Source organism: Hyaena hyaena, unplaced genomic scaffold (assembly GCF_003009895.1).
Source record: "Hyaena hyaena isolate Hyena2069 unplaced genomic scaffold, ASM300989v1 scaffold_27, whole genome shotgun sequence".
NCBI classification, from domain to species: domain Eukaryota; kingdom Metazoa; phylum Chordata; class Mammalia; order Carnivora; family Hyaenidae; genus Hyaena; species Hyaena hyaena.
This window is the reverse complement of record NW_024080659.1, coordinates 1,142,714-1,155,870: the sequence shown is the minus strand read 5'-3', so window position 1 is coordinate 1,155,870 and position 13,157 is coordinate 1,142,714. Positions and strand designations below refer to the sequence as shown.

The following is a 13,157-nucleotide window of genomic DNA, read 5'->3' as shown; positions in this document are numbered from 1 at the left end:
CAGGAAGCCGGTGCCCAGCGTACAACACGGGCCTAGTGTGGACCCACGAGCATCCATGGGACACAAGGAAGAGAGTGACGCCCCCCAACCCCATAGACACCCTCTTGGGGCAACATGTGAGGGCCCAGGAACTCTGAAGGGCTGTGGGAATGCTGTTAATAAGTGATGATAACTGGGGCGCCTGGGTGGCTTAGTCGGTTAAGCGTCCGACTTTCGCTTAGGTCATGATCTCACGGTTCGTGGGTTCGAGCCCCGCGTCGGGGTCTGTGCTGACTGCCAGCTCAGAGCCTGGAGCCTATTTCAGAGTCTGTATCTCCCTCTCTCTCTGACCCTCCCCTGCTCACGCTGTCTCTCTCTCTCTCTCTCTCAGAAATAAATAAAAAATATTTTTAAAAAAATAAGTGATGATAACCATGACCAGAATGCCATTCTTGCCGGGTGAGGCCATCACCCCACAGAGAGATGACTACTCGGACCACCTGTACAGAAACCCCCTCCCCTGGCCCCTCATCCCACCTCCCTGCTTCACCCTGACTGGCTCGTCTCCTTTTTTCAGTGCCTCCCATTCACACATCAGCTTCACAAACAAGGGCTTTTGTCTGTCTTGACCACCTCTGTCCCCTCAGCACCTAGGACAGCCTGGTGCTCGCCAGGGGTGAAGCTGGAGGGATAAAGGAAAGAAGGGATGAATTAATGCACGAATACATGAACGAACGAACCCCACCTGTGAGCCCTTCCTGGGCCCTCACATCAACCAGGGCTGGCCCGAGGGCGTGGGGGTCAGCAGCGGGGTGCAAGGGCAGGGGTATGATCACGGGCTTGGTCCATCCCTCCCTCCCTCCTCCCTTCTTCACCGGCTCACTCATTCACTCCTGCTGCACCCAGGCGTCCCCGGGCACCCCCTACGCCAGTCCCTGTGTGAGGCACTTAAGTGTCCCAGAATGTCCTCAAGAGGGGACCCTGGAGCTCCCGTCTCAAAGGGAGCCCGGGTACACAGACCCACCCAAGGGCTCTTAAATGGAGCCCCAAACGGAGGCTGCTCTGTCCCTCCTGAGCCTCAGAGTGGCCGGGACTCATCCAAGGATTGGGGCCGCGGAAGACGGCACCGGCGCCCCTCTCCCCGGTGCTGACAGGGCTGCTGCGCACCGTCCCTCAAGGCGGAGGCCTCTCCTGGGAGGAAGCCCTCCTGCCTTGCTAGCCCCCCTCTGCCGCCACGTCACATTCCTCCAGGAAGTCAGCCCCTGCACGAATTATGGGTATCACTCACTCACCGAGCACCCTAAGGCCCTCCTCGGAGCCAGGCCCTGTAGAGCACATGCTGGGGACACTGAGGGAACTAGACCTGGTCCCCAGCCAGAGGGCACCCAGACAGACACACTGATGATTATCTGCACGAGAGAGCGTGGAGCAGCTCTGCGGTGTCCCACGCGCCACGTCAGGAGCCACAAAGTGACCCAGTCATATCTGAGGGTGAGGGGGCCCAGGCTAGGAGGGATAAGCAGAGATGGGGGGGAGGGGTGCCCCCTCTCCTGGCTCAGAAAAGCACCCCTGTCGGTGGGGACCCTGACTGATGGTGAGTGGCAGTGCTTCCTGGGGAGGGGGTCTCGGACACCCGACATCTTCAGGGTTCTCAGTCCCCAGAGGCGGCTGCGCGCAGTGTGTGGGTGGGGAGGGTCTGCGGGCTCCAGGACAGAGAGCCCCGGTGTGGAGAGCTCTACTTCAGATCTGGCAGCCTCTGGCCTCCCAGAGCCTCACCATCTGGGCTCCGCTGCCCTTCGGCAGGCCGCGCTGGGACGGGAGGTCACTGAGGGTGGCCGCCGGGGCCTTGGCAAACAGGAAATGCCAACTCACCCTTGGAGACGGCTCCAGTGCCCGATGCTCGCCTTGGCCTCCCTAACCCCAGGCCTGTGCCTCTCCTTCCTGCTCCGGCCCCTCCCACCCCAGGCCTCCGGGTCTTGCTGTTCTGACCACTGGCCAGGTCCCCTCCCACGGTGGTGTAGAAACCAAGGGGCCGGGAGCCTAGAGCGCCTTTAATCGGCCACTTAACCACTCATTCACTCAACAAAGCTGCATTCTACATGGTGCGCCAGGCCCTGAGCCTAAGGCTCTCAGTTCAGTGCCGGGAGGTGGCTGGGGAGACAGTGCAGAAACGGGCCTCCCAAACGAGGGTGACAGCACAGTGACAAGGAACTCCAGGCTGCGTGGGCACAGAGGAGGCCTCTAACCAGTGCAAAGGTCAGGGGAGGCTTCCAGGAGGCCGGCTGCGTGGCGTGAGGTGGTGTCGGGCACGGCTTCAGAGACTTGCTCTCCCCTCCTCGGCCTCCTTTCTGCCCTGCTCCAGAGCTTTTGTTCATCAAGTCTCCCCAGACAGGAAGGTCTTCTGCACTCCAAACTGCCAGCTAGCTCAGGGCCTCAGTTTTCCTGATGTATAGAATGGACGCAATGGATCACTTGTCGAGTGGATAAATATTTACATAGTAGGTGCTCCCCTAGCTACTAGTCTCTCTGCCCTCTGCTGGGAGACAGGCCCAGCTGTCTTGACCATTTTCCTACCCCACGTGAAGCCTGTGGGCAGCTCCCAACCACTGCCCACTGAAAGCCCAAGATGAACTAAGCATTAGTGGGTGAGGGCTGCTGGGTCATTCATTATGGCTTTAATAAAGGGGTTCCAGATGTTCATCTAGTCAGCAATAAGGTCCATCATTTCTCCAACTTCATTAGTGCCAAACCCTGAGTTGGCATGGGACGCAGGAGAGCTAGGGCATGCTATATGTTGCCTTTGTACAAAATACGAAAAGACACCCCACTTGCCAGGCTGCACAACATACCTAGTGCAGGGCAGGCTAGATTGCTGCCAGGAGCCCTAGTGCAGTGTACAACCCATACAACTGTGCCCTTTGGCCCTAGGTTCCGGTGAGTGTCAGCACGGAGGCCTTTCACCAAGCAGGTCTGTCCTGCTTTTCAGACCACTTAAGGCAGGTGTAAGAACTTCCTGAAATCAAATGCAAAGTGTGTGTGTGTGTGTGTGTGTGTGTGGGCGCACAAGCACGTGTTTCAGAAGAGGACACAGAGCTTTTGTTCCAGTGCCCAAAGGGTTCAGAGTCCCTGAAGTCTGGGCCTAGGTCTGGGATACAGAATGGTAGAGGGGTTTCGCTAGGGCTCGGGAAGGGATTTGAATGTGTTCAGGGACAAAAACATTTGTCATTCTGTTTCTCAGAAGTTGGATTTAAGATTCTGAGCATCAAAACCACAAAGGCTTGGAAAAGGGATTCCTGGGTTCCACCCCTTCAGATCTGTGATTTGGGGTGCCCTGAGCCCAGGAATTGCTCCGGATACAAATTCTAAAGCGCTCTGATGTAATACTTCATTGTTACTGGCTCTGCTGTAGGTTATATGTTTCCTTTTGGTATTGGTGCGGAACAATGTATATACCCGAAAGTCCACCAAAACCGGCAAAGAATATCTATGTATATAACTATGTAACTGATTTCAGGGCTTCGGCCCCCTTTCCACCATCTGAGTGCTGTGGGGGCAGGACCTATGGAGGTCTGGCATGCACACCCATCAAGCCAGGGTAGGGCCCGGTGAGTGCCCCACAAAGGAGTCAGATGGCTGGGCCTCCCAGAGGTCTCTGGCCCCAAAGCGGGCCGAGCAGCCCTCACCAGCTCATTTCTGTTTCACGCCTGCCTCCTAGGGCCAGCCCCAGGGCTCCCCATCTGGCCAACACAGTGGGCCATTCACCAAGGGCACACACCAGACCAGGCTCCTCTGGCCTGGGGTTCAGGCCAGACACTCACCCCATGGCCTGGCCTTGGACACAAGCTCTTCTGTGTCTGGGAGTGAAGGAGCATCTGTCTCCCTTTCTCCCGAGTCTCAGCATCCAGCATTAGGCCTGCCAAGGAGGCCTTCGGGGCAGCCTGATGAATGGATTCATTCAACAATACAAATTGAGTACCTACTGTGTGCCAGGCCCACAGGCCGGACCCCGCGCCCCCCCCCCCGCCAGCACTCAGTCTGGTGCTGCGGGAGGCGGATGCACAGATAAAGGCACAACTGCAAGGGAGACAAGCTGTTAAGCAGAATCAGGCAAGTAGTCTATGCGCAAAGCTTCCTGAGGAGTGAGAAATTGGCCTGGGAAAGGGAAGTAGAGTATCCAGGAATAGAGAGTGGTGTGCCTTAAAGGCCCTTCAGTGGGAAGGGGCGGCACAGACCAGCGTGTAAGGATAGTGATCAACCCCTGAGACGGGCCGGCCACTAGGGACAGGTCGGCAGGGGTGGACCACCAAGGACCGACCGAGTCGGGCCTCTCACTCTCCGACCCTGGGGGACCAGAAAAAACTACAAGAGACAGAGCCGCGGGCACGAGGCGCCCTTTGTTGGGGGCCGCCAACATGGCGCACTCACCCCCCAAACCAAGCTCCCAGGGCTGCGGTTCCGGAAGCCCCGCCCTTTTCCAGCCGCGCGCGCCCGCACCGGCTTGTTAATCACGGTCCGCGCGCGCCTGAAGAGTGACACGCCTCACCCCGGTGCCCCGCCCACGCGTCTTAGCCCCGCCCGTTTCCGGGGCCGGGCGGGGCTCACGGGGCCGCCCCGCCCCTCCGCAGCGTGACGGCTAATCAGGGACGGCGGCCCGGGCTGGGGGCTGGGGCCTGTGCGAACACAAAAGGCAGGAAATACAAGGCGTCTCTGGCGCTGTAACCATGACTACCTGCGCCCTCGCACCGCCCCGAGCCCTGTGGGGGGACCAGCTCTTGGCTATGATGGTTGAGACTGGTAAATACCTCTCCCAAGGGATGCTGGGCCGCCCCCCCACCACGTGGCCGTGAGATCCTGGGCCTCCACTCCTTCGTCTGTGAAATGGGGTCACAGGGCCGAATTCACTCGTTAATTTAAACACTTACTGGGTGCCAACAGTGTTCAGGGGCTAGAGATACACTACTGAACGAGGCGGATTAAAGACCAAAAACTCGGGCACACCTGGCTGGGCTCAGTCAGTGAGAGCATGTGACTCTTGATCTTGGGGTGGTGAGTTTGACGCCCCTCTTGGAGGTAGACTTTACTTAAAGAAAAATCCGGCCCTGGGATGGGATTCTACTGGGGGTGGGGAGAAGGGAGACAGCCAAAAAGCAAAAGCATAAGCGTAAAGGACATTAGAAGGTGACTAAGTGCTTTTGGAGAAAACACAGTTTGGCGTAAGGAGAGTGGGAATGTGAGGGAGATGGTTTGTAGTTTTAAATAGGGTGATCTGGTAAGTCTCCTCAAGAGGTGACCTTTGAGGGAAGGCTAAGGGGGAGTGGGAATCAGCTGCATGGCCCTGTAGTGAAAGCACTGGAATGAGAGCCAAAGCCAGAACTAACAGCTAGTGCAAAGGCCCTGAGGCATCAGTGTGCATGATGGAGAACAAGGAGGCCACCACGTCCATAGCTGAGTAAACAAGGGGAGAAGAGGAGATAAGGCCTGAGGTCACAGCAAAAATATCCAGGCCCCTCCAAGGCCTCAGCAGGTGCTCGGCTCGGTCAATATTTGCTCCTTTTCCCTCCTCACCTTCTTCCTTTTAGGGTGTCCTTTCCTCCCTCCTTCCTCTTCTCTTCCCATGCCTCCTCTCCTCCTCCATGAGCTAGGAGACATTCCCTCGTCAGCATAGGTCAGAAGGACCTGGGTCACTGGTCTGGGCAACAAACCTGCCTCTGGGGGTGAAGGCAGAGACAGGAGCCAAGAAGCCAGACTCCTTTAGGTTTTGTACAAACTGTGACCTCTGCCTGGAATGCCCTTCCCATCTCTCAATCTGACAAACTACAACCTTAGCCTTCAAGGGACAATCAAATGTCACCTCCTCCAGGAAGCCCGGGCTACCCGACCTGGTAAGATGCCACTCCCCAGAGCTGTCCTCCATACAGACCCGACCACAGCACTGATGACCATTCCCCTGCAGCTTTCCTACCAGGGACATTTGTCCTTTCTCTGCCTGGGGCGAGAGGCGGGGGGGATGGGCGGGAGGGCTGCTGCTAAGGGCCAGAAAGGGCAGCAGGAGAGCACCTGCTGGTCAGAAGGGGCTGGGAGAGAAAACCCAGAGTGGACAGCCAAGATTTGGCAGCCACGTGTGTGCCTCCCCTCCCTCCTGTGTGGGAAGGTGGGTCCTGTCTTACCCTTCCAGTCACAGGTGGTGCCTGGCACAGGCGTGGAGCTGGGGAGGTGGCAAGAAACAGAAGCCCTCCGAAAACGGACAGCTGAACCGATGGGAGAGTGCTGATTCCTCAGGGAGACCAAGCCTCCGTCTCAGGCAAGGGCAGAATCTTCACACACCAGGCAAAAGGGAAGCCAGCGACTATTGCTCATCTGCATATGTTCATTTCTTCCTGACACCGGCCTGCTTACTTAAATGCCTGTGTGGAGGCTTGGGAATGAGAGTGTCACCTGGACACTGGTGGCATGTTTCTAGGAAGTACTTTGGATAGGTACTTTAAGGAAGCAGGGCAGGGTCCTTGAGTCCACTCTGCCCCTTAACAGGTCATTTGAGCCTTGGCTTCCTCATTTGTGGACAGGGACAATAATAATACCTGCCCTGCAGGGTTGTTATGAAAACTAAATGGGCCAGTGTGAGGAAAGCTTAGAACCATGGTAAGGACTCAGTAAAGGCTGGCTGCCATGGTTAAAGAGACCAGTATAGGAACCTGAACAGGAAGCTTTGGAGTCCACAAAACCAGTATCCGGCCTCAGAGCCACAGCCAGACTACGTTTCCCAGCCTCCCTTGCAAATGGGCATGGTCACATGACTTGCATTCTAGCCAATGGAATGTGAGTAGGATTTATGCACCCATTCCAGGTATGAGGCCCACCCTGAGATCACCAGGGAAGGTTAAATACATCACCCCCTGGAGGAAACCGTCTACCAACCAGGAGCTCTTGCTGCCCTCACGCATTGAAAATACACTTCTAGAAATGTTACTTTTTGACTGTTCACTTACCCATTTGCTCATTTACTCATTCAGTGAATATTTCTGAGCGCCTGTATGCGCCACATTGGGTGCTAGGGATACCGAGGGGGTGGGTGCTGCCCGTGTGGAGACGAAGGCCTTCGTTAGCAAATAATAAGGGCAGGGGGCCTGGGACAGGGAGGCTCCCCTGAGATGGAATCTAAAAGAGAGGAGGAGAGACAGGAGAAGAGAGCTCCAGGGTGAGACTAGCAGCCGTAATGGTCCTAGGGTGTGAGGGAACGCCGTCCACTTCCTGTAACCAAGAGGAGAGAGGGGAGACCAGTAGGGTCGGTCTTCATCACAGCTCTTTTCTGAGCCTCAGTTTCCTCATCTTTAAAATGGAGGCTGGGGTGCCGGGTGGCTCAGTTAGTTGAGCGTCCAACTCTTGATTTCTATCAGGTCATGATCCCAGGGTCGTGGGATCTAGCCGTGCATAGGGCTTCCCACTGAGCGTGGAGCCTTTGGATTCTCTCTCTCTCCTTTCTCCTCTCCTCTTCCTCTCTCTCTGCCCCTTTCCCACTCACTCTCTCTCAAGAAAAAAAAAACAACAACAAAGGGAGGCCACAGTAATAACACTCCCTCCCAGGGCATCTCTGGGTCTCAGAAGGGAAAACACCACACGCAAGGTGCTGCTAGTTTGCCTCTTCACTCCAGATATTACCGAGAGTGGGCAGAAAGGCCCCTGCCTGATGGGGGTGGCGTGGTCAGCTCAGAAGGTGAGCAGGGCTGTCTCTGGGGCGCAGGAGGCAGGAGCAGGGAGGGAGAGTGGCTGCTATTAAGGCTCCTGCCACGTGGGCTAAATATCAAGGATTGTCTCCAGCGGGGAGAGCCATTAGGCAGCAGCGGAAGTGCCGGCTCTCTGGGGAGGCGGGCAGGACTGTCCCTGGAGGCAGCTCAGCGAGCCGGTGCTAAGAGCGGGAACTCTCTGCTGACGGGCAGATGCTGGCCGCCATTCAGCCTCTTTACGGACGGGGACAGTCGAGATGGGCACTGCAGGGTTTGTGGAGAGGTCCAGGAGGCCCTCGGGGACTGATGTGTTGGGCATATCCCTGATGCTCGATGCCAGCCTGACTCCTGTCTCCTGAGGTCAGATGCAGTAAGAGACGTGTACCAGATCTGGGAGGCATGCCTGTCGCCAGATACCTAAAGGGACACAGGCAGGCTCCGGGTGGCGGTGGGGGGGTGGGGCGGGTAGGGAATGCTGGCAAGGGAGGTCTACCCAGGAGCTGGAGCCCTCAGTGAGACCAATGGAGCCACTTGTAGTGGGACGTCACCCCCAACTCACACACCTGCTGTGGCTCCCTTGCTCTCTGCTGCCAGCTTTCTATGACCCAAGCCCACCTCTGCCTACTCCAGCATTACAGGCCTTCGTGCCCTGGCGCTCCCACAGCCATACTTTTGCATTTGCGGTTTCTTGTGCCAGGCGTGCCATACTCGCTGCCCATCCCCTTACATCTTTTCTGTCATCTTTTGAGAACCACTTGGAGTTCTAATCCTGGCTGAGTGAGTTGGCCAAGCAACCTCCCCTCTGATACTTAGCTTACTCATCGAGAACATGCGGAAGCTATTTCCTACCTCACAGGGTTGTTGGTGCAAATTAAACACGACAACGTATGTGAAAAGCACCTAATGGCATGTGGCACAAAGCAGTTATTTAAAAAGTAGACCAAAACAAAACAAAACAACAACAAAAAAATTAACCAAGCGCACTTAGCAATAGCACCTCTTCTGGGAAGGCTTCCCTGACCACTTGTGCCAGTTTGGGTTAGGTGCCCTTGCGTTAGTCCCTACCTTCCTGGGTGAGTTGACACCATATAGGACAGCACTGATTTATTTGGGCAACTGCCCTTTCCCCACTAGACTGTGAACACCCTGAGGGCAGGGACATTCCTGGTGGGTGCCGGGACACACATTCAGTGTTGGATGAGTAAGTACAGAAGGGATGGATGGCACTGGCCCAACCTCCGACTCCTCATGTGTCCCAAGAGCTAAAAACACAAGCTTGCCTTGCCCCCGGGAGGTGAGAGAATGAACATCGCAAGTGCCCCGGAAGCCCAAGATCCTCAGCCTCTGTGCCCTGGACCGGCTTGCCAGGACTGTGTGCTCTGTCAGCTGCTCTCTCGCTCTGCCCAGAAGAGTCCTGAGCTCAGCCCAGGCCCCACCTCCTTCCCCGGCTGCCACTAATGGCAGCGTCCAGGGGTGGGGACAAGCCCACTCCATCTCCCTCTTCCTCTGCCAAGCTGCTGGTCAGCCAGCGGCCAAGTGCCAAGGAGCCAGCCTGAGCTCAGAGCTGGCTGGAGAGGGGGGGATAAAACCTCCCAGGTGGCCCCAGGGGCTTGGAGAGGCAATGTTCGGGGGGTCCACGAGCTGTCTCTATTTCTTCTAGAAACCTCAGGGGTACTGTGCATTTACCCAAACGAGGCCACAGTGACACAAATCTAGCAGTGCCCCCGCTCTGGGCCAGAAGGCTGTCAGCTCGAGGCCCCGCTGGCTATCTCCTCCACCCAAAGCTTGGAGAGGCAGTTATGGATGTCTTTGATTAATAAGAAATGGGGGCAATGAATTAATCATTATGTAATAAATGCAGTTTGTTTGGCAGCCGTATCTTTCAGAAACATGGCTCGTGCGTGAGAAGTAATGAAGGGGTCCCTCGGTAAACACATATGGCACTCTGGGGGAGGCTACAGTTGTTGCCCCAGGAGCCCCTGTACTTGAGACGAGGCAGTGACAGCCACGGGCATGCAGGAGTGGTGGGAGCTCCCGACCAGAACTCCACAGAGGGACAGGGAGAGGCAGGCCGTGTGGCAGCAGGTGGGTGGAGATCGGGCAGAGAACCGCGGTGGTTTGTCTGCAGCCCCTCAGGACAGGGGTCCTGGGCTCAGCCCCCGTCCTCCACCCTCCTGCCCAGCGCCAGGGCCAGCCCGGGGGCTTCCCTCGTCCTGGGTCGGCTGCCCGCCTCTCTCTGAAAGGAGAAGCATGAACAGATGTTTCCTTGAATCAGGAAAATAACGTTGGCTCCCAGATGGGCTGCGTCGCGGAAGCGCGTCCTCTCCCTCCCTCCCTTTGTGACAAGGTCTTTCTTTCTGGGGAGCAGCTGAGCGTCAGAGGGTGGTGGGTGGCGGCAGTGCCACCAGCGGGGCATCTGCCGGCTCGGTCATCACCCGCGTCCCTGGAGGAGGACTTGGAAAGCACAAAGGCCTCCGCCCGCTGCTGTCTGCGGCGCGGCTCGGCCAGGTGCTGGTGGAGGGCATTCTGCCCGGAAAGGGGGGATGGAGGCCGGATAGGCAGGCGCGCCCGGAGCTGAGAGCGACCCCGGCGCAGGCCCGGCCACCCCGCGTCGCGCCCGCCCACGTCAGGAGCCGCACACCGTCCATTCCCGGTCCTGGCCCCAGACCCCGCCCTCTCCGCCCGCGTCCAATCGCCGCCGGCACAGCCGCTCCCACACCCCCCCTCGCCGAGTCCGCCCCCCCCCCCCCCCCCGCCGGGCACGTCCCGGCCACCAGCGCTGCTCCGCGGCGCCCCAGACCACCGCGCAAGCCTCCCGGGGGGCTCCCTGACCCCCTCGCCCTCCCGCCAGCTCTGCTCGAGGGAGACCCTTTTCAAACACACGCCCGGACCAGGTCACTTCCCGGCTTAAAAGCTTTCAGTGGCTCCTGTTACTTACGGAGCACAGCGGAAACTCTGGCCCAGGGGTCCAGGGCCCCGCGCCGCCGCCGCCGCCACCGCACCCCCCCACCCCCGCCCGCCCTCCAGCACACACACGCGCTGCGGGCCGCGGCCGGGCTCTCACGGGTGGCTTCGCACGGAAGGGCTGACCCTGGCGGTCCTGCCGGGATCCCAAGTCCGCACGTCCCAAACCGCCTCCCTCTCCCTGAACGCCTTCCTGCTCCCCCTCCTCCTCTCCACCTAAACACTTCCCAGCGTTGGTGCAGGCCCGGTTCAAAACCCAAGGTCCTGTCAAGCCCTTCCTGAGTCCCCCTCCCGACCCCGCCACCCACAGGTAACCCCTTCCTTTGTGCACCCCCTCTTACCTCATCTGACAGCAGGCTCCCCATCAAAGGGTAATTGATCAGTTTCCTGTCAGTCTCCCCAGCAGGACCCGGAGCGCCCCCTAAAGGCAGAGCCCGGGTCTGAGTCGTCTCTAAATGCTCAGGGTTCCACACACAGTAGGTGCTCAATGAATTAAAGCATGTTTGCTTGTGCGCGCGCGCATGTCCTCCAATCCAAAGACCCACATTAGACTAGGAAAGTAATGACTTCCAAGGAAACCTCTGTGCAGAGGGGCTCTGACCTATTATGTTAAGTATCTCCATCGTTTCTTCTCTATTTTTGTAATTTGAAAGCAATGTTGAATGAATACCACAGCAAGACGACTCTGGGGAGAGTACCTCCCGGTACTGAGCCTGTGCAGGGGCTTGCCTCCTTGGCTGCTAACACGCATGGCCACCCTGGGTGGGCCAGGATGATTTGGCCCACTTTACAGACCAGTCAACAGAGGCCCAGTGCAAGGAAGGTCATGTAGGGCAGTGGGCTGGCATTTGAACGATGGGAAACCTGAACCCCACGATACCCCAGACTGCAGCTGGGTCTCCCCCCAAGTTGGCTGTCAGTAAGAAAGTGGGGCCGATCCTGGCAGTCCCACAGGGACCCCAAAGTCAGCATATACACAAGTGCCACCATTCACAACATCACTTGTGTCTGTAAGCAAAGTCTGTTAAGCATTCACCATGTGCAAAGGACAGTGCGGGAGACACAAAGGTGACCTATCTCACTGCCCAAACCAGCATCTTAGGAAGCAACCCCTCCTTCTGGTGCCCTCACCAGTTCTTAATTCCATCTCCCTCCCCCTCCCCACCCTGGGCCCATCAGCTTGCCCACTGGCCCTGGCCAGCCTAAAAGATGTCCTTGATATTGCTGCGCCTTGTACTGGTTCCCCGTCCTGGCTGGCACACGGCAGTACCTGAGGGGTTCATTATAGTTCCGATTCCCAACCACCCTCAGGCACTATGATTCAGGCAGGCCCAAGGGTGCTATGCTGGGCATTTCTGAGTGTCTCTTCCCAGGTGAACAAGCAGGAAAGCCACAGGCTGCTCCCATGTCTGCTGGCCAAAGCGGGTGGCCTGGTGCCTGGGAGCTGGGTGAGGGGTAAGGGCAGGGGGCTGCCTCCGTGCCTCCACACTAGGGTCAGCCCCGGAAAGAATGCTGTGTGTGAGATCTGCTATCCTACATGCCCTGGCATTTCCAGTGGCATCAATCAGCCTGACAGTGCCCAGGTGTCAGCAGTGAGGAGCTGCTGGGGGAGGGGGGGGAGGGGGAGGCAGCTGGGCTCAGGGATGTGGTTGCCCAGGGGCCTCCTCACCCCTCTGGAACCGTGGGGTCCCTGGCACACAAAAGGGGTACAAGAAATGTTTGGGGGCATGTAACAGATTCCTTCCAAACCACAAAGGCTACCACTCATCAGGTGCCCATCTGTAGTAAGTATTCTGCCTACATGAGCTTGTTTAAAACTGGGACTGGAATGAAGGTATTTGTAACGAAAAAAAAAAAAAAGCTGTCCCTGTGTCCACCCTGCGGAGACGAGGCACTTCCCTAAGTCCCTGCTGCATGTCTCCTGTGGCCCAGGCTGCACAGGGGGCAGGTGACGACTGAGGAGCCCCACGGTGCTCCAGTACAGTGTGTGGCAAAGGGTCCCCTTGTTGTAAACCTCGAACTGGACCTAAGGCATGGAGTTCCCGGTGACAGGAGGGAGGGGTAAAGGATGAGGCCCCTGCTCATGACTCTGGGGACTCAGGCACAGAGCTGTGGGGATATAAACTTCCGACTTGGGGCGCCTGGGTGGCTCAGTCAGTTAAGCGTTCAACTTCAGCTCAGGTCATGATCTCACGGTTCGTGGGTTCAAGCCCCGCATCAGGCTCTGTGCTGACAGCCAGCTCAGAGCCTGGAGCCTGCTTCGGATTCTGTATCTCCTTCTCTGTCTGACCCCTGCTCACGCTGTCTCTTTCTCTCTCTCTCTGTCAGAAATAAATAAAAAACATTAAAAATTTTTTTAGGGGCGCCTGGGTGGCTTAGTCGGTTAAGCGTCTGACTTTCACTTAGGTCATGATCTCGCGGTTCGTGGGTTCGAGCCCCGCGTCGGGCTCTGTGCTGACTGCCAGCTCAGAGCCTGGAGCCTGTTTCAGTCTG

General features: G+C 57.5%; 1 protein-coding gene across 2 annotated transcripts in view; it reads right to left on the bottom strand.

Moving 5' to 3' along the window:
• Positions 1 to 13,157, bottom strand: part of RAI1 (retinoic acid induced 1) — a 79,584-nt gene that overhangs the window by 48,058 nt on the left and 18,369 nt on the right. The window contains exon 1 of one of the 2 annotated variants that reach the window (XM_039227390.1): positions 10,639 to 10,672. The exons of the other annotated variant lie outside the window; for it this stretch is intronic. The gene's annotated coding sequence lies outside the window, so the exon portion shown is untranslated. Of the gene's footprint in view, positions 1 to 10,638; positions 10,673 to 13,157 lie in introns of those variants that run through there. 2 annotated transcript variants of the gene reach the window in all.